Genomic DNA, 19,990 nt, shown 5'->3' on the forward strand with positions numbered 1-19,990 from the left:
GGTTCTGGATTACAGATATCTTTGTTCTATATAGCGCATGGTCCGAGCATACGGCATCAGCGGTTATATATTTATAAACGTTGTGCGGCGTTAGCCCGTTTTCTCTTGCTTTTTAGAGAAAGAGGATGATAACCGAATTTTTCTTCGGTTGTGTTCGTTCAGTTCTGTACGACGCACTCACTCGTATTACGGAAATTTGGCGCTCAAAAATAGCCATCGCATTATTTTTATGCGAACCCTCTCATATATTATGGCTGTATACAGGCCAAAAAGGCAATGCCGAAGCACACAGCTTATATATGTATCGTGCTGGCTCACCAACCGCAGTGATCGCTGTGTTGAGAAGCGCCATGGGCCTCATGCAGCAAGGCTAGCGTAGACATATGGTAATTTCAAGCATACTAGACTTGAAATGCGTGAGAACGATGCCAGTGTATCACAAATATTTGATAGCGCCTGCCGCTCATATGTTTCGTGGTTGCCTTAGGTTGCCCGTGCACGAGCATGCGCTCTTATGTTTTGTTTTACTCCCTACGCCATTTGATCAGACAGTGAGCTGATTTACTATTTAATGCTGGTAGTACAGAGGCGCTGGTTTTCTTTGTTGAATTAAAATCGATATAAGCAAAATAGTAAACAACACATACACGCACCGCGACTGATAATGCGCGTACACCGCGGCTGATCATGCGAGTCACATTTTTGCGCCCCCAAGACATATTTCTGCCTACAGTATAGTTACCAATGCACCGAACGGCTTCCCTGACGACCTTATATGAACGAATACGGCGTAAATTTCACAAAGTAAGATCTAAAACATCTCGAAATCGTTCCGGAGCACGCGACAGCAATACTTTCAAGCAGCGCCGCGCCGGATCGCCCAAGCCAGAGAGGAGGAAAGGCTCTCCGCGCGCCCTATCCTCCTCGCCCGATGAAACGGTCTATAGCTCTATATTTAGTGTAGCCTTTCGGCTCCGAGCCTCGCCGCGCAGGCAGCTGCGCGACCTCCACAATAAAAGACACCTCGCACCTTTTCTTCTTCCCGTATCCTTGAGGTCAACCAAGCCTTTAGGAGAAAGGGAGGAAAAACGAAACTTTGTTCATCTACCGCCGGAGACAGAGAACTAGGAGGGAACATTGCACGACACGACTGAAGCCGAACGAGGTCGGCCCAACACGTGAGCGTTACGTCAGAGCGCGCGATAGCTTTCGCGTATATAGAGCGTTATATATAGTGCGTTAAAATTGTATAGCGCCCTTTAGTTACTTCGTAAGTTTCTGAATAACAAATTTACTCTAGCGTTCGCCGGCACAAATGGAGCGTTAAAAGCAAAAAGGAGAAAGAAAGAAAGAAAGAAAGAAAGAAAGAAAGAAAGAAAGAAAGAAAGAAAGAAAGAAAGAAAGAACAATACAACAGTCGAAGCACAAACATACCAAATAGTGGTTGAAATACTAACAATTGATTTAGTACTTCAGATATGTGGACAATTTATTAAAATCATTCACAGCCTTATTCTGCAAGAAGGCTGTTAAACAGGTACACTCCAGATTCACAGCTTAAATAATCTGCCTGACAGACGGAAACATTCGTGAAGTTTATTAATGAGATATTCACCCAAGTGGGCCAGAGAATATGGCTGCCGCTTTACACGGGTTCAGTGAACTGGTTGGTTTAACGAAGTGGATGGCGTTGCAGTGGTTATCCATAATATCGGGCTCTGAAAATTGGTCGGAGACAGTATTCGCACTTTCTGAAATCAGATTCTGCCCTCAGCTGCACGCAAATAAAAAGAAATATAACACCACTAGCACCTAAACGGCAATCGCACACAAAGTGCTGGATTTTCACGAAATATAAATGGTAAATGTTCGCAGCTATATACGCAACCGGTATACGCGTTTCAAATAGCGAAAGTTTCGGTCCGAATGCAATATTTAAATAAAATGCATTCAAATAACGAATCGAATGGCATGATCATCTGCTTCTGAAATATGAAAAAAGAAAAGGCGCAACAACAGAAAACGCGAGAAACAAACAAAAATGTCGGATCCTAATTCGAAAGACTTCCCTTCAGCGTTTTCTCAGTGGCAGGCGTCAATTGTACGTTCGCCTCTCACGACAGCGACCGGGGTTGACATGAGAGGGTGCGTATTCGGCAATGGCCGATCGCCCGCAGAGTGTCGTTTCGGTTTTCGTTGAGGTTGCCCGAAAACAGGTCAGTTACGTTACAAGTCCGGAGCGGAAAAGAAAGAAGTAACGGTTCCAACCAGTTCGAACCGGTTCAAGTTCTTTTGCATAACTGAATAATAATTACAGGAAAACAGCACAATGTTGTTTTGCAGAAAAGCTCGACGCTGCTAACTAAGGTGCACTGAAAGGTTACCATTGTCTGTGCTTCAGGCCGCACGTATAGTTACAAATGAATTAAGAAGATCGGAAACCTGTGCGTGAACCTATATGAAGCGAAGCTTTATTGAAGCAGAGGGAGGAGAATATACTGACATACAGAGAGCTCCTTCAGCGTGCTACTCTTCTCATGGGAAAAGGTAACGGGAGAAAAATAGAGACTGAGGAGTAATGATTAAGACAGTCAGCAGAATGCGATTATAATATGCACGTTCGTGTTCGAACGGTACTTCACACAGCCTTGAATCTAGGCGCGGGGTAACCAAATATTCAAGAAGGCATTGATGGCTCGCTTGATAGATATATACGGTCAACGACCCAGTGACAATTTGTTTTTTCACTGAACGATCCGTTGCTAATTGACACTAACGAAGGGATAGATTCTTCCCGTTCACCGTCATACTGGGGACAAGCAGCAAGTACACGTGGTCCACTAACTGAGGCACTTTGGACGCATCACATTCTGGCGAGTCCATACGCCGGATGCTATACAAATTTGTCGCGTTAAAGGGGCGGCGGCCGCGGTATCCTCGCGGCGGCCGCGGTATCTACGCTACGTAGCCGACCGCGGCTACATGCAGTGCGTATGCACAGCGTTTGCTTTATGCACGACTGATGTTTGAGTGCGCGCTCGAGCTCATGTGCTTCCAGTATGGCCGTGTTAACCGACGGGTACTTGCTACATCCAACTAGCGCGTTTTGAAGCGAAGTCTATTGAGGCGTCTAACCAGGAGCGACCAGGAGTGAGCGCGCGCTGGAAAGCGTGCAGGTGATCTGACCTTAAGTTTCGCGCGATTCGAGGCTAGTTGAGAGTTCAAAACTAGTCTAGATTAGCGAGATACGACGGCTGCGACACCGGTAAGCAGGGTGGCCAAAGTTTAATTCCTACGCCGGTGGCTGCGGCTGAGCGCAAACAGACGACAGTTGGCCTTTTTCTTCCGGAAGTACGTAATTACTATCGAAATTCAAAAGCAGATGTTCGCTTACTTCAGCTTGTTTATTAAACTGCATCCATAGATATACACACTAACGGTAGGAAGAAGCGCACTGATGTAAATACCCACACCCGCCGTGGTTGCTCAGTGGCTATGGTGTTGGGCTGCTGAGCACGAGGTCGCGGGATCGAATCCCGGCCACGGCGGCCGCATTTCGATGGGGGCGAAATGCGAAAACACCCGTGTACTTAGATTTAGGTGCACGTTCAAGAACCCCAGGTGGTCGAAATTTCCGGAGTCCCCCACTACGGCGTGCCTCATAATCAGAAAGTGGTTTATCTTGACTGACGTTAGCTATTTGCCAATAGCAGCCCGGTATGGGAATATGCTATATCATGAAATAAAGCATCCAGAACATATCGAGGAGCAGGCTTTTGTTGAAAAGAAAGCGTTCGAGAAAAAAAGGTCGTTCCGCGTCGAGCTCCACGCACAACGCGCGACTGCAAAATTTGGCTGAGATGTTGACAGCAGCGTATGCCATGCGCGGACTGCGTTCTTTTCACCAAGTCCGAGGGATGGTTCAGGACCCTTTTAAAACAACATCTAGTCTACCTCTGACGCTTTACGCTGATAACAGCACTAATGGTGCTGCTACATATAATATCACGGGCAGATGGCATGTATCTACAAATTAGGTATAGCGTAGTTGAGCCCCAAGTGCAGGCAGTACACGGATGATCGAAAAGGTTGAGAAAACGTGGTCAACTTTAACCGAAAGCCGTTACTTTTTGCCTTTCGGTTTCGCTGCGGAGTGAAAAAAAAAAAATCGTAACGTTCCAGTTCAGCTCCGGTTAGAGCAAAAATAACGGAGTTTTTTTTTTTTTTTTTCCGGTTTTCGGTTCAGTTCCGGTTCGATACCCTGATTGCCCGGGCGCCACTTGTCCTAAAGGAAGTAAGTTTGCTACAAAAGTTACTGAAGGCAACTATGGACATAATGTGGGAGCTGCAAGTATGACAGTTCAGCTGTGCATAGCAGTGGGCAAGTGGGCTTGCTCAAACGTCGTTCTTGTGGCCTCAAACCGCTTTGTGAATTTGTGCAAATGTAATATTTTCGAACAAAATGCTGCATTATAATGAAGTGCATCAACTCCGCGACTATGCGTAGGCGCAGAAAGTTGTTGCCTTCGTGAGTTTAAAGATATGATCTTGCTTGAAAATGTAATATAAATACCAAGCGCAATAACGCCGCAAGAACGTCTTAAGCCAAAAGCACGAATGTTAGGCAAACCCGTGTAATAACCATTTTTACCGCGGTCGTTGAACGATCGTAGCGGCATCAGTTCTCTCTAATATTAAAAAAGAAGAAAAAGAAAGCTATACGGCACAGGGATTCCGACCGCCTGGCTTTATTTGACAAACACCAATACCTTAGCACACAAGTCTTTTTTTTTTTTTTTCAACTTTTAAAGCAGCGCTATGAAGACTGCGACGAGCGAGCGCAAGCCAGTGCCACACACGAATGGCCCTCGAGACCTGCGCAATGCAACTCTCGGAGGCTCGTGCGCCGCGTGTCGCCTCACCTGTTGAGCGTCTGTGGAGCCCGGCGGCTGTGCGGCGGCAGCTGCCAGCCAAGCCGCGCTGCCGCTTTCTCCTCGGAAACCCTTTCCCGCGATGCCGACGACAGCTTGCGCAAGTATCGGCACGCGGAAGAGCGAGGGGAGGCGGGCGCATCATTGCACGCCGTCTGTCGCGAGGAGGGAGACAAGCGCAGTCGTGGCCGAGTGGTTAAGGCGATGGACTTGAAATCCATTGGGATCTTCCCGCGCAGGTTCGAATCCTGCCGGCTGCGGTACTTTTTTTTTCTTCTTCATAGCCTTGCTTTTTTTTTCTTCTTTCGTTTCCGAACGCTTTATCAAAGCATCACATCTCTGGAGCGCCGCGACCACTTATTCGTCAGTGCGGCTCATTCCAGTTCTTGGCTAATATACCAGCGAGTATTTCCTGCATAAATACTGCTTAACTTCTGAGCTAAGAGAAAGCCGTGAAGCGTCGCCCCAGCCCAAATTTCCTTCCTCTTCGTAGACGGGATGGCCGGAAAACCGCGCTCTTTGCATAACAAATGCTGAAAAAACCGGCCGCGTAAGGTACTAATAGCTCGCTGTGTACAAGGTCGGCATATTTTTCATTTCCTCATAAATTTACAGGGTTACACAAGCCAAAGCTGTGCAGTGATTTCTGAGGGACGCGGCACTTCGGATTAATTTTCACCGCCTATAGGTTCGTCAACGAGCATCTACATCTTTGTACACGGGTGTTCTTCAAAGGTATACACGTTCCGCAGAGCTCTGCGAACCGAGTAACTTGTCAGAAAAATCGTCAAAATAAAAAATCACGTTCGCCCTTTCAAAAGGGAAGCACCCGGTTTTGGGGCAGAGTACGGCGAACTGCAGAGACGCGTCCGCATAGACCCCAAAGGCGCAACGTGGCTCACTTTGGAGTCGCGGTTCAAAAAACGACCGGAAACATTCAACCGCTTTTCGCCCGCTCTTCGCCCACTCTTCCCAGCAAATGCTATTCAAGGTTTGCGCAAGGTCACCGCGCGCCTGTCGAGCCACCATGAGCGAACACGAAAAGAAGTTTATAAAAGCACCACCGCAACTCTCGCCGTCTCACCAATGCAAAAATGAGCTGGGCATGCATGATTCCGAAATATCGGGTTCCAGTAAATTTTGGTTTTAATATTTCAGTTTCAATGCGAATATTTTCTAGCCTCGCCGCTCCCCATCCACTCGGCCCCCTAACGAAAAGACGCAACTGATGTTGTGATGTTTGTATTGTACTAACACAGTTAAGAAAGAAAGAAAGAAAGAAAGAAAGAAAGAAAGAAAGAAAGAAAGAAAGAAAGAAAGAAAGAAAGAAAGAAAGAAAGAAAGGAAGATGACACAGTATGGATGTTTGGGCGTCCAGTATGGATGTTTATGGCGCAAGGGCCAGTCATGACCAAAGAGCGCCGAGACTAATTTGGAGGTTGTCGATGGTATGATGAACGTGACACGCTTAACGGTAACGTACGATGGCTGTAAACGGACCGAAAATCAGTCGCTGTGTAGGTAGGAAACCGCGCTATATTGCCTCATCATGGCCTCCAATTCAGCACAAGGGCGTGGAGGCAACAGAGATAGAAAGGCGACGCCGCAGCATCCGGATTAATTTAGACTACCTGGGACTCTTTAACGTGCACCCAAATCTAAGTACGCGAGTTTCCGCATTCCACCCTCGTAGAAATGCGGCGGTCGCGGCTGGGAATCGAACCCGCAACTTCCTTCGGTATATATTTATGGCACCACTGTACACAACTGTAGCTTGCCATTGCAGTGCACCGCACTCCCAGGCTCTGGCCAAAATTGGCCGGCACCCAGTGGTTCGCCAACTGCCGGGTCTAAGAAAAAGCAGCGCGGTCGCAAGAACACTATGCGAACGAGACGCTGGAAAGAAGCGAGGCCGCGGATCTCTCTATTTGCGTGATCCCCAACCGGAGACCCCCGCGGTCCATGGGTGCACGCGAGAAAAGCGCCGCGTGAAGCGGAGGTCCCCCGGTTCAAGCCAAAGTTCGCGGTCACAACTGGACTCCGACCAGTCCGTGCAGCGGCACGGTTCGGTGCACTTTCTCCGGCGAACAGCGGCCAAGCCACCGTGGCCGGCACGGCATTTGCAGCCGAGGGAACGGCGTCGTCGCGGAGATATCTCGTCTCGCTGCGGGTCGTTCTCCTCCACTCGCGTCCGACCGCGGCGCCGACGCGAGATAACGGAGCGCTCGCGTTCACTGCCCCGAGCAAGGCCATCGGCACGGGACACACGGAACGAAAATAAAGAGCGAGAGAGAGAGAGAGAGCAGAAGTGAAAGCATGGGCAGCAGGCGCGCCGTCCCAGATAAGGAGGAACAAGTCAGTCTATTAACTCTACGGGACAAGCGGACGAGGGGACGGTGCCAACAAAAGGGATACGTTAAGCAACATGGATCCCTTTCCCTTCTTCTAGGGCAAATCGGCTCTACGGAAGCCCACAAGGTAGAGAAACATTCGTGAAAGGGAAAATTGTCACCCACCCGGCTGTACAGCACGAAAATGCAAGGGAAACCCATACGGGTGGCTCCCACGCGTTGCAGAAAAAAAAAAAAAAAAAACGACAATCACAGAAAGGTGTTGGTCATGGATTCGATGCCCCGAATGAGGGCGTCTCTCTTTTTTTTTTTTTTTTTTCAACTGCGAAGCTTTCCTTCTGCGAAATCCGCATTGGGTTTCATTTGTAACTTCGTGTTACAGTTGGTTGGATGACAACTTTCCATTTCACCTTTCTTACTTATAATGTAGAGTCTTCAGGCGCCAATCAATCCTGTCAATCGAAAAGTTAGTTTCACGACATCTTTTCGCATCTTCAGGATGACGATAAGGTGACTAAAAAGAAAGTATTAATAATTTCTAATTGTCAATTTCCAATACTGCTGTACACAAGTTTACAAAATGTGGGCTCCATGCAAGAACTAACTCCAGTAACGTCAAACATGAGAACATCAAATGTTTCACGTCTGACATACTTGGCAAGCACCCATCCAGTAGTCAGTTGAAATATATCTTTATTTATCGCACAATCACTAGCCTTTCTGATAAAATAGCGCTCCAAAATGACCTTAACGGTGTACAGGAGTGGCGTGATCTTTGGGTACTGTTACGGTTCACTTTGTGCGGCAATGAAATGGACAGATGCCAAACGCCTGGGACACGGCGTGCCTAATCGTCACATACGTCAACATGAAAAGACTTGTCCGTCGGGCGTGGACGACGGGATTCTGCAGCACCCTGAAAGCATCCTGAAAGGCTATGCCCTGCGGGCACAAGTTCATCGTGACTGCATACAACAGGATGTGCTTCGTCTGTCCATTGCGGCCACGGCGTAGTAGTCAATTGAGGGCTGCGGCGAAGAGCCAGGGGTGTAGGTGCCGTTAGTTCAAAGCAGGAAAGACCGCTTATGTTTCTCGTTTTCTTCTTTATTTAGCTCGTTTCTATTCCCTGAGGTAAGGAAAGGTGAAGACGCCAGAAAAAAAAAAAAAGTGACAGCACGATCTGTCAAAACATGAAAAAAAATTTGTATAGCTGCTTGTTATGAAAGTACCGAAGAGGGTGCATGACGTCACGCAGCCAGCCTTCGCAAGCCAACTCTCCGTGAAGTCAGCTCCCTTCGCTTTTTCTTTCTCTCGCTTCTCCAAACGTCGGGCCAACACGTGACTCTGCGTTCAGCGGGCTCGGCCAAGCCGCACGTCGCTACGAAACCGCACGTTGCTGTCGCAGCCGTTATCTTTCCGGAAGTGTGCGCGCAGAGACGGTTGAGAGCGATGGTGGCTAGAAGCACACGTGACATGATCACGTGCTGCGCCGACTTTTTCCATGGCTTCAACTGTATCGTGCTACGCTCCGGAGCCTAGCTCATAGCCGTCTTTCTTTTTTTCGTCCGTGAATCTGCGAACCCGCCCGTGGTTTCTCGTTTCTCGTCCACGTGCTTCACGGACTCAGCTTTTCACTAACCGCACTTCGGAACATCTCACGCCCGCCTCGCAGCAATTCCTTTCAAACTACACTTGACCTTTTGTCCACTTCCGTTTCCCTCCGAGCAAAGTGACAAAAAAAGACCGAGAGGAACTCAACCGAGGAAAAACACAACAAAAGCACGCAAGTTCCGTACTGTTAAGTTCAGCGGAACCCTGCGCATGAAACCTCTCGAAAGAAATCGTTGGAGACAACAGTGCAGAGCGCGGCAGAGCGCGCGCGCCCACCACACGTGCACGTAGAAAAAGAAATCAGAAGAAGCAATTTCCCCACGCTGACTACGAGCTAGACGGCTAATTAGAGTGTTTGTCGTCGTAAATGACATACCGATCCGTCCCGTTTTCTAACAGCCAACTACTTACTTCCGCGAACACGGAGCAACCGTTCCTGCACGTCCAAAAGGTCTTACGAGCACTGTATACATGTCAAAATCTCCTTCTATGTTTAGATGCCTAACTTTGGAGCATCGGCCACATAAAGTATGCTGTATGCATGATAAGAAATACTCTTTTTTTTCCTCTACGAACCTGACGTAAAGAATATATTTTCGAATAATACTACTTTAGGAAATGCAATACTTGGCTTATATAATGGGGGCTATATATTTCCCGTTCTGGACATCCGGAATTGCCACTAGGATGACCTTTAACTGCCGTAGTGTGGGAATCGTGTTACTCTGAACACATACAAAGGATTGCAATGTTCATTCTGTAAGGAAGCGTTCCTTTACTCATTCTGTTAGTGAATAATGTTTAAGCTGCCAGCGGCTCGGTCTATACGCACGCCGGTGGTATCATAAAGCTGATGAAGTCGGGTCGAGTCGGCTCGTCGGATCGAAAACCGGTCGTCGGGTTCACGTAAACGGTAGCGGGTCTGGCCGCGAGCAAGCGGCGATGCGAGCTCTGTCGTCCCGCTTGCAAGCTGCTGGATTGACTCGCCCATGCAGCCCGCTTGACAAGATCTGCGTAAACGCGGTGGGGTGTGGAGTTGCGTGGGCCAGCTCGACTTCTGACTCGACCCGCTCGCATCGAATTCATGCTAACGAAGCTTGTGTGAACTCTGCCGGAATGGCGTAACGTTTTGTTCCAATGCTATTCTTTCTCGCGATTTGTCAATGGTCCGAGGAACTCTTGCGCCTATATGTTAATCACCACAATCAGCAAGCCATGAGCAGTGGATGATGCTGATAAAGGAATAGAATCGAGCGAAAGGATAATTACACTATTGACACGACGCAGTCCACAGGATCACGTACCTACTCTAGCTGGCGATCAAAGAATGCTTCACCAGCGTGACATTATAGAGCATCAGAATATCGGCCGGAATACTAGGACCAGAACTAAGCAGCCATGAACTATGATTGGAGCCAGCTGACCTTTTAGTGGAATGAGTGACTGCATGTATTCTGCGTATAAGCCGGTGTAAACGTCTCGGAAACGGCATAATGATCGCGACTCATGTTTAACTTTTTTTTTTTTGATCGAGGAGCTGCGCTACACTATATAGATTCTGTCCCACTCTAGTTAATCACAGCATCGCAAGATGTCGTCACCAGCGCAGCCGTTTCTGGGTACGTCACATGTTACTCAAATGCGCACGTCTCCGCTAAGCTAAACCTCTCCATTGTGCGTCCGACTCGCCTGCACTCCTCGAACTTAGTCGAAACAAGATATCACGAACACTAGTACAACGATGTAGACACCAATATACACGTTTTATTGGTGCAGAGATTATACACACTAAATATTTGACTGCATTTCATTGTCGTTAACAGTTGTGTGACCTTTGCTTTGTGAGCTCAGTGCACGGATTGTCTTGTTTTACTTTTTACTCTTAAAAGTGCTGTCCGCAATTCCGAGTTTAATGTAAGGAGCGCAGAGGTCCTTACAATCAAGCATTCGCATGTGATTTTTGTCTACGCAACTAGACATCCGTGTGATGCTCAATAAATTTTCATTTGATTTCAGAAAATCTCAACTGTTTCTCGCCAGCATCAACGTGTAACGAACGCATGCTTACAACGAATATTGCTATGTAACGAAAGTATTTTCGCGTCGGATGCGGCTTCCTTATACCGACGCTCGACTGCATATACCTATAGTTCAGGCTTCGTACTTCGCCGTTCGCTTCAGCAGCGCGACGCAGCAACATCTGCACTGCGCCATTTCTTTCGAACAATGTTTTCCTCGAAACATTGTTCGAGCAAAGCATTGTTCTCGGCGAATTCCCTCCGCCTATAGGCCCCGGCGCAAGAAGTGCACCGGGTCGGTTCCGCGCGATCACGTGACTAACACTGAACAGGCGCGACCTGTACGAAACGAGCGGACTTACACATAAGCGGCCGCGCACTCGCTTAAGCCGTTCGGAATTAGGTCAAGCAGGCGGACAAACGCGCCCTGCACCTCGGCTCTTTCGATCGCGCCGGCACACCTCGGCACCGCCTCAACTTGACCAATGCCGCGAACCGCGCGTGAATCGAACAGACCTCACAATCGGTCCGAGCGCTCGATCACCAACGCTTCGGCGGCCACACCACCGCGCCTCCACCACCGCCGCCTCCGTTCTGCAGCCCCACTCCGTCTCGTCACTTGTCCCGCACTCGGGCCGTCGGCTTCTCCGTCCTCGGACGTCTCGCTACAGGCACGAGGGCTGGCATCCACGTAAGCCTCACAAACAGCCGCGCGCCGCAGGAAACTCGGCGCTTTCTCCCTCTCCCCGCCAGAGCGAAGAGATCTGTGTTTCAGCCACGCAGAGAGGTTGTTAAGTACACGCGCCTTTAAACGAAGCACGCCGAGCCCGCTGTTAGACCAAGGCCGAAAGAAGAAGAAACGCGTAGGAGCAATATGCCCGCTGAGTGCCTGCATACGTAAATAGACAACGGGAGAAACACAAGAGGGAGACCCACCGGCTGGAAGCCCTGTTTGTCGCCTGAGAAAAAATACGAGCGGCGCTCGAACGGGAGAGGAAGAACAGAGGGGCGCGTCACCGCGTGCGCCGTGTCTACACGCGCGGCAGGAGACGCGAATGGAGTGCGAGCAAGCACGAAGACATGGAACGCGTACGTCGTGTACAAAGCGACCAGACAGCGTTGGTATCTTCGCGAGTTTCAAGGTGAAACTTTCTTTGCATCTTCCTTCCACTTCATAACGCGCGACGGTGGAGGGACCGGATGCTGCTGAGGCTGCTGTCTTGCACGGCGCGTCGATGGGGGGGGGGGGGGGGGGGGGGGGGGGGGCGTTGAGAACGTGTGGAATGTACGCACATGAAAAGAACGTGGCAGAGGTGTCTGAGACCTCTCCAAGCTATACCGGATGTCCCAGTTAAGTTGTACTAAGACAGCGTTTATTTTTCATCACGAAGTATTAACTCCGTTTTTTTAGGTACCTGTTTAATTATTGCTTGAATAGCGAACATGTCAATTACAAAATCAAGCACTTGTCTCGTGCTGAAATGTGCCTAGTTGTTTTTTCCACGAAAAACAAAAGTCCGCGAAATACGCGAAATATGAAATAGATGCGCGCTCGCGCGCGCCGCTCCTCAAGCGCATCCAAGCAACCATTGAAAGATATACGGCTGCATTCGCGTATACTGCCGCATCGTGTAAGGCTTCGTCATGTAGGATGGCTCGAGAGGTTTCGCGACCTAACTTGCGTGGTGCGATAAGCGTCAGCATCTGGGGACGCAAGAACGTTGTACTCGATCATGAGGCACTCGGGGTAGCTTTAACCTTCGCGTATCATGAAACAAAGCTACAAAAGAAACTCAACCAATGTAAAAAAAAAAAAAAGAAACAGTGCGCAAAAGATCACGAAAAAAAAAAAGCAGCTCTCGGAGGAACAGAAAACAGGCGAAAATAGCTACTCGGGAGTTCATTTCAATAAAATATAAACCGAAAACACGTATAAGGCGGCACAGCCGCCCACAAAGAAACATCCAAAGGTGCAACTGGGTTAGCCATTTACCCTTTCTGTCTCTTGAACTCCGGAAAAGAGGCAAAACAAATCAGTTTTTTACCTATTTCTATCTTAGTCGCAAGCTTTTTTTTTTTTTGCGTAAGGATAGGGTGACCTATCATGAAGGTGCGTTAAGCAGTCACGTTTTACACCAATTTTGAGCGGTTATTTTCCACTGCCACTTATAGCACGTGCTCAAACATCTCCGTCTGAAGCAATACAGAGATTGCTTCTTTCCAACACTTGTGCTGTTGCAGCTTTGACCTGCGAAGTCGGAATCTCGCGGCAGACTGCTTACTTTTGCCCTTTAGGGCGTCCGGTGTGGTAGTTTCGCTGCTATACACGTGACCTTTCACGTAGCCCCACAAGAAGTCCAGCGGTGTCATGTCCGGCGACCTTGCAGGCCAGGGTACAGGTCCGTGCCGGCCAATCCACTGTCCAGGAAAAAGCTTGTCGAACCACGCTCGAAACTGACTATTACTATGCGCAGGAGCACCATCGTGTTGAAACCACGGAGGGGTGGTATTCTGTAGGTGTCCACCTAGAGGACTGTCCATTTCGGCCGCTGCTGATTGGCTGGGGCCGCTCGTCTCTTCCTCGCTCGAACATCTGCATTATATCAGCAGCGACTGAAATGAACAGCCCACTAGGTGAACTCTTACAGAATACCCCACAGATGTTCCGAAGGTGCGCAAGTGGAACGTTGCAACAGACGTCGTTCACGGGGTCCTCGAGGATGTCGTCGACGTAGCGTTGCGTCGTTAGTGTGTTGTCAAAAAAGATGGGTCCGATGATGTTGCCATAAAAAAATACCGCATCACACATTAAACGACCACATCACTGGTATTAGCGTCGTGTTTGTGCCAGCCAGTGGTGATTCCTATCACTCCAGTAGTGCACGTTGTGAAGATTAACCTGTGTGTTTCTGGAACAATTAGCCTCATCCGTCCAAAGCACGCGCGTGAGAAAGTCCGGTTCTTCTTCACCTTTCGTGAAAATCCAATTGGCGAAGTCGAGCCTGTTTTCAAAATCTCGGTCCTCAAGTTTTTGATGAAGATGTATATGGTACGGGTGCATATGACCTTTTTTTTAAAAAATCCTCCACACTCATGACCTTGAGGTTCCGGCCTCCGCACTGGCATCGCGCACACTACCGTAAGGGTCGGCAGCAAAGAATGCCAAAGCATCCGTTTCCGCTTCTTACCCTACCGTATAGCAGTCCTGCGTCGCTTTCTTGTGAACCTACCTATCTCGCAAAGGACTTCGTGCGTTCCAAATGTTGTTGACGGACTATAGTGTGTCCTCCACAATGCCACATCCGGAATAGCTTGGCTGCCTTTCTCCTGTCGCCGTGCGCCGCCCCCAGAGCCAGGACCTTCGTGAAGGGCATGACTGGCTTCTTGAAGAGCAGGTCACTGGCGTGGTACCGTTGAGATATCCCGTTATTATCTGCGCACTGATACGTCAAGCAAAAATGATTTACGTAATCGACAACAGCATATGCTGGCCGTACAAATCCTCCAAAACGCATTAGATGGACATGGCCTGCGCAAGGCTTGTTTCTATTGCTAAAGGGAACAAAAGGAACATATGTTCCGGGCGCGTATCTACAGAACAAGATGAATGCTAAAAATTACAGTCCCAAGTTCGCCGTCACGGTTTCCCGGCTTCGAAATCCCCCCCCCCCCCCCCCCCCTAACCCCTACGGCTCCGCTACGCTTATCAATGCGTCAACGGCGTCTTCTCATGATGCCGCGACCATCACACAGCGTGAAGCCCTGTATGGAGCTGCCGCCACTAGCAAAGCCGTGTATCGGTGGTTATTCGGTTGGGAGCGCTTGAGTAGCGGCCCACGACCGTGTATTTATTTCGTATTTTGGATGTTTCGTGCGCTTTTGTTTTTTCTCGGGAAAAACAACGAAGCAAAGCTGAGCAGGAAACAAATGCTTGATTTGGAGGTTATTTGAGGTGCCCTAGAACTTTGCAATTGATATGTTTGCTATTCAAGCAATAATTTAAAAGGTTCACTAATTAAAAACAAGCAATACTTTGTGACGAAAAATACTGGCTGTAAGTACACACGACTACGGATACTATGCAGTCGGTATGATTTTGTTAGAGCTCTTGGTCCTCCTTTCTTTCTTTTTTTTTGATATCTTGGTCCAAGTTAACTGGGACACCCGGTATATTTGAGCACTCACAATAAAGCAATCGTTGGCAGCCAGAGCTCGTCCTGTGTTCTTCCTTCTGTCCGTGTTCTTAGCGCTGTTTTTCTACCACGGATGCATACCCTTTCAAGTAACCTTTCCAACGAACTACGGGGTGTCGCAGCAGTGCCCTCTCGAGCTCCCTGGCTGTTGCCACAATGCCCTCTGGAATTCCCTGGCCATCGACACAGTGCCCTCTGGAAGCTGTAATTACGCGTGAGGCCCCCGCAAAAGCATTACAGAAGCTTCGACGCCACGGAGGAGTATCTCGTCCCCATGGGGCTCAGGTGCTCACCTAAGAAATCGGAACTCTTACTGCACAGACCAAAGAGAAGGGAGAAGGGGTCTCAAACCCAAGGGCTGGAAACTACTGGAGGAAACCGACATCACTCTGCGTACGAGGCCACCAAAACCACCCCGAGGGTGGATTCTATCCGGGTCCTAAGGATGACGATCGAAGGAAACGGTTCCAACAGCCAAACGATCGTCCGTCTCACTAAGAAGGCGGACAACGTCATCAGACTCATCAAGAGAGTCACCAACCTACAGCAAGGCCTACGCGAAGACAACGTCGTCTGGTTGGCGCACGCCTTCGTTCTCTGTCACTCTGCATACGTCGCTGCGATGCACGAATGGCAGAGGGCGGAGAGGGACAAACTCAACGCGCTCCTGAGAAAGGTAATGAAGAGAGCCCTGGGATAACCCTTATATACGAAGACCGAAAGCCTCATGCGGTTGGGCATGTACAACACTCTAGAAGAAATTGCCGAGGCGCAGGAGACATCTCCATACATCAGGCTCTCTCAACCTTGCAGTACGGAAGACAAATCTTGAACATCTCACCCGCCACGGTTGAAGATAAGCATTGCAAGATGCACAGAAAGCTGAGGGACTGCATCACGGTCATGGCCGTTCCGAGGAACGTACACCCAGTACACAACGTGGGCATAAGGCGAGCTAGAGTCAAAGCACTGCTCGAGAAAGCCAGGGAACGAGTAGAAGAAAGCACTTTCGTCGATGCGGCGTTCGAACCCAGCAGGCGAGCGTTCACCGCGGTCTGCCTGGATGGTATAGGAATCGTCACGCATTCCGCGTCTGCATATACAACGGATCCAGAGACGGCCGAACAGGTAGCCATTGGCCTGGCACTCCTGGATGGCAAGAGAACCAGAATACATAGTGCATGACTCGAGGGCGGCCGTGAGAGCCTTTGCCAAGGGCACCGTTTCCACACAGGCCCTGGCGATCCTCCGCGGCAAGGAAGTTAACCCGCACAGGATCATTTGGTTTCCCGCACGCATGGGGGAAATTAACGGAGCCCCGACAAATCTCAACGAATCGGCTTAAGACGCTGCGCGAGGGCTTACGGACCGCGTGGCGCCAGGGCAGCCAGGCTTGGAGGTTACGTACTGCAGGTTACTCATACAACGAATTCACAAAACACTTTGACTTGGTGCGCAGATCACGTTCGCCTGCGCACGTAAAGCTAAACAGACCCCAAGCTCTCAGCCTGAGGCTCTTGCAGACGGGGACCTGTCCCAATCCCCTATTAATAAGCAAAATATATCCCGAAGCCTTGGCTTCATACAATTGCCCGCGGTGAGGTTGCGTAGCAGACTTAGAACATATGCTCTGCCGGTGCTCCGCGTTACGCGGCGACAAGGATACAACCAAAGAGCATTGGGACGCGACTTCCCGTAGCCCTGAACTAGAAGAACAGACATGGGTAGTCCGTCGGGCCCACGACGCGGCCGAGGGGCTATATGCCTTTCGGTCCCGACGTGGGAAGCGCTCCGCTTCGGTCTAGGAAACTAGCACGACCTGAAGGACCTGAATAAAGTTTTTCGTATACCATATACCATACCAGCTTTCACGACAAATTTGTCTTTTTGGAGTCTTGTACAGCGACTGTATTAGTATTTAGAGAGTTGTAGAAATGGCGCACCCAAGCGTTCTTGCGTACCGCAGTCGTGTGCGCGCCCTGCTTGCGTTCGGCTGTACTCCTTTTCGCGCACTTTTAAACGTACTTATGCATTAGTTTGCACGTTTTATGGTGCGCAAAACCTAAAATACCCTAAGAGAGAGCTTTAAATTGGGGATCCGAGCAGTGGGGGGCATAAACTACATTCTATGCGGCATTCGCGTTCTTTATTTGCACTCTATATTTGCGTTCATATGCAAGTCCGGCGGTTTGCATTCCCTATATAGCTTTGAGTGCGCAAAAACTCCCTATTGACTTCTTTTCTTGGTGACGTAAGCAGCCAGTTAACTGCGCTTATAGGAAATCCCCAAGACACTTTGGCTAAGTTACATGCCTTGCTCCCATATCGTGACATCTGATACCAACTCTTTATTATTATTTTTGTTTAATCAAGAGTTACTTTTCCTCTCCACACTCCGACCGCTGACTCGTCACAGCAGGAGGAATATGGGAAACCTTAAAACATAAAAATACAAAATTCCGAGCAAGTCATCATCATCACAACGACTCAGCGACTCTCGCCAGAAATGGAGCTGTTCGAGGTCGCAACTTGGCGATTTCACTGGAAAAGAAAATGCTACAAACGTTGATTTGCAGAAGCGATTATGAAAAAAAAAGAGAGAAAGAAAGAAAGAATAAGAAATCTAAAGCGTTTTCTCGCATGCGTGCCCGCCAGTTCGCAGAGACGAGCACCAAGACTGCAAGCTGCTTCGACGATCGATTCAACGCGCTGTTCCAGAACGAACCGTCGTCACGCGAGAAGAACGCGAGGCACAGGGTTTTTGTAAATGTCCTCTGCATTAGCAGCACTCACCACAAGATGAAGTGTGTGCGTGTGCTTGAGAGAGAGTAATCAATTACTGCGCCTCGATCGCGTGTTCCAACATATACCTTCATCCATATCATCCGATCGTTAAATCGTTGTCTCTGGCGACTGTTTCTAAGCGCCGCGCCAATAACAGTTCTTGACGCGTCGCTTATAATATATATCGAAGAATTTATATACCATAGAACGGTCTTAACTATAGGTGTCACCGGAACACCAGGCAAGCTCGTTTTAGGCCAATGCCGTCTGGGGACTGATATAATATGAAATTTACTGCTTCCAAATTCAAAACAACAATACTCCAGTTACACAGAAACAGGGGTCCACAGGCACGTTCGCAAAATGCGATTCCGTCAGGGAAACCAGGGACAATATGTCAATGCCATCAATCTACGAGGGTAAATCTAAAAGGCAATTTTCGCAATACGTCTTTATTTGCACACAGGAGTAACAGTACACGTAACATTTTTTTTTAATATGCCCCCTGCACAGCAATGAACTTTTGTTACCGTTGTAATCAGCTTCCGCATCCCGTCCGCGTAGCAATGTTTCGTTGTTCACGAAGTCATATGTCTGCATGCACCGTTTGCTGGAGTTCCGTTATCTGGCCTGAAGCGAAAACCACGCAGTGCCTCCTTCAAAATGCCAAAGACTCGGTAATTCGGTGGCGCCAGATCAGCGCTGTATACACATATACGGAGGACGCGTGTAAGTGCTAACAGTCTACGGTGGATGTCCGCCGGTTTGACGCCCTCTGAACGCAGAAAGCTTGACGCCCTCTGCACAGCACCCTGGTGCAATCGGGGAGCGTTGCAATCATATACGTTTGGCCCTTTGTTCTCCGCGACACACGACTGAACGGATGGGGCAGCGATGGGTACTCGTACTTCCACGTCACTCCAAGTACATACACGTGGATGACGTCGGACACACCCAGCCTTTGTTTATCCCGCGAAAACGCAAATTTGTTTTTTTTATTTTTATTTTTATTTTTTACAGCGAAGCTGTATGTGGCTATGTTCCGAAAATTTTTTTTCGCTCCGTCTATCGAGTCGCATCGACCGAGAAAATAAAACGTCACAGTCTACCCACCAATCGTCGCGCCTCGTTTTCTGAGGTAGTTATCGCCCTACAGCTCCATGCTATAGCGACGTTATAAGCAGGAGGAGAACGTGCCCTCGAAGTGCGCCAACGTGAACAGCGCGAATGGGCGCGAGAACAACGGGAAGCCGCTGCCATGGAACGCGCAGCGGCCGACGGGTCGGGACCATCTCTTATACCGACGAAGAAGTGCAGAGTACCGCGAGTCGGAAAACGCAAGGCGTCTCACGTGGCCACAATACATCGGAACGTTTCTCCGGGGCGACGACGAGGTTCGAGTGGGAGTCTGTGGGCAACCAGTTCGGCGCCACGTGTGTGGTGCGTGTGAGTGATCGACTGTGGTTTTTGCCGAGGACTTGGCCACCACCATCGGCGGCGTGCGTGATCAACGTCAGCGCGAGTGTGCGGCGGTGGCGTTGCGGCAGTGTGTGCGCGAACTCGAGGTTCCTGACGTACGGGGCACAGCGCTTGCGCTTGGCATACGCGGCCGGCCGCTCCTCGTCGGTCGCACTCGCCCCGCCGTCGCCGCACATATTCTCGCTGCTGCTGCTGCTGCCGCCGCCGACGCTCCAGACCAATGCCCAGACGTACTCCAGACGTACTCCAGAGGTCCTCCAGACGTACTTCTTCATCGGGTGTATCGCAGCGACGCCAAAGTTATGGTCACTTTGGTAACGAATGAGAGAAACTAAAAGACGATAACAACCACGAAGTTACGTGTATGTGTTTTTATTTAATCAATATAGCAATAACTATATAAATCAATATAGTTATCACAACAGTCAACCCAACACAGCTTCGCTGGCTATCCTTCTTCACAGAGTGGAAGGGCACTGTGCTTCTTTTTAATTATTTGCTCTCGTAATAAAACGTCATAATCTTTATGACTAGCAAGTACTACTGGGGAGATAAATGACAAAAACACAAGGTAACCTCGACTTAAAAGATTTTGAAAGGTACTTATTCATGTGAACACAACC

General features: G+C 49.1%; 1 protein-coding gene and 1 non-coding gene across 2 annotated transcripts in view; one reads left to right on the forward strand and one right to left on the reverse strand.

Annotated features, from left to right (window-relative positions):
- Nucleotides 1-19,990, reverse strand: part of Tpst (tyrosylprotein sulfotransferase) — a 484,705-nt gene that overhangs the window by 446,295 nt on the left and 18,420 nt on the right. The gene's annotated exons all lie outside the window — the stretch shown is intronic.
- Nucleotides 5,110-5,191, forward strand: TRNAS-UGA (transfer RNA serine (anticodon UGA)). The gene has a single exon. It is a non-coding gene; the product is annotated as a tRNA-Ser (tRNA).

The sequence above is a fragment of the Dermacentor andersoni genome, chromosome 3 (genome assembly GCF_023375885.2).
Source record: "Dermacentor andersoni chromosome 3, qqDerAnde1_hic_scaffold, whole genome shotgun sequence".
NCBI classification, from domain to species: Eukaryota; Metazoa; Arthropoda; class Arachnida; order Ixodida; family Ixodidae; genus Dermacentor; species Dermacentor andersoni.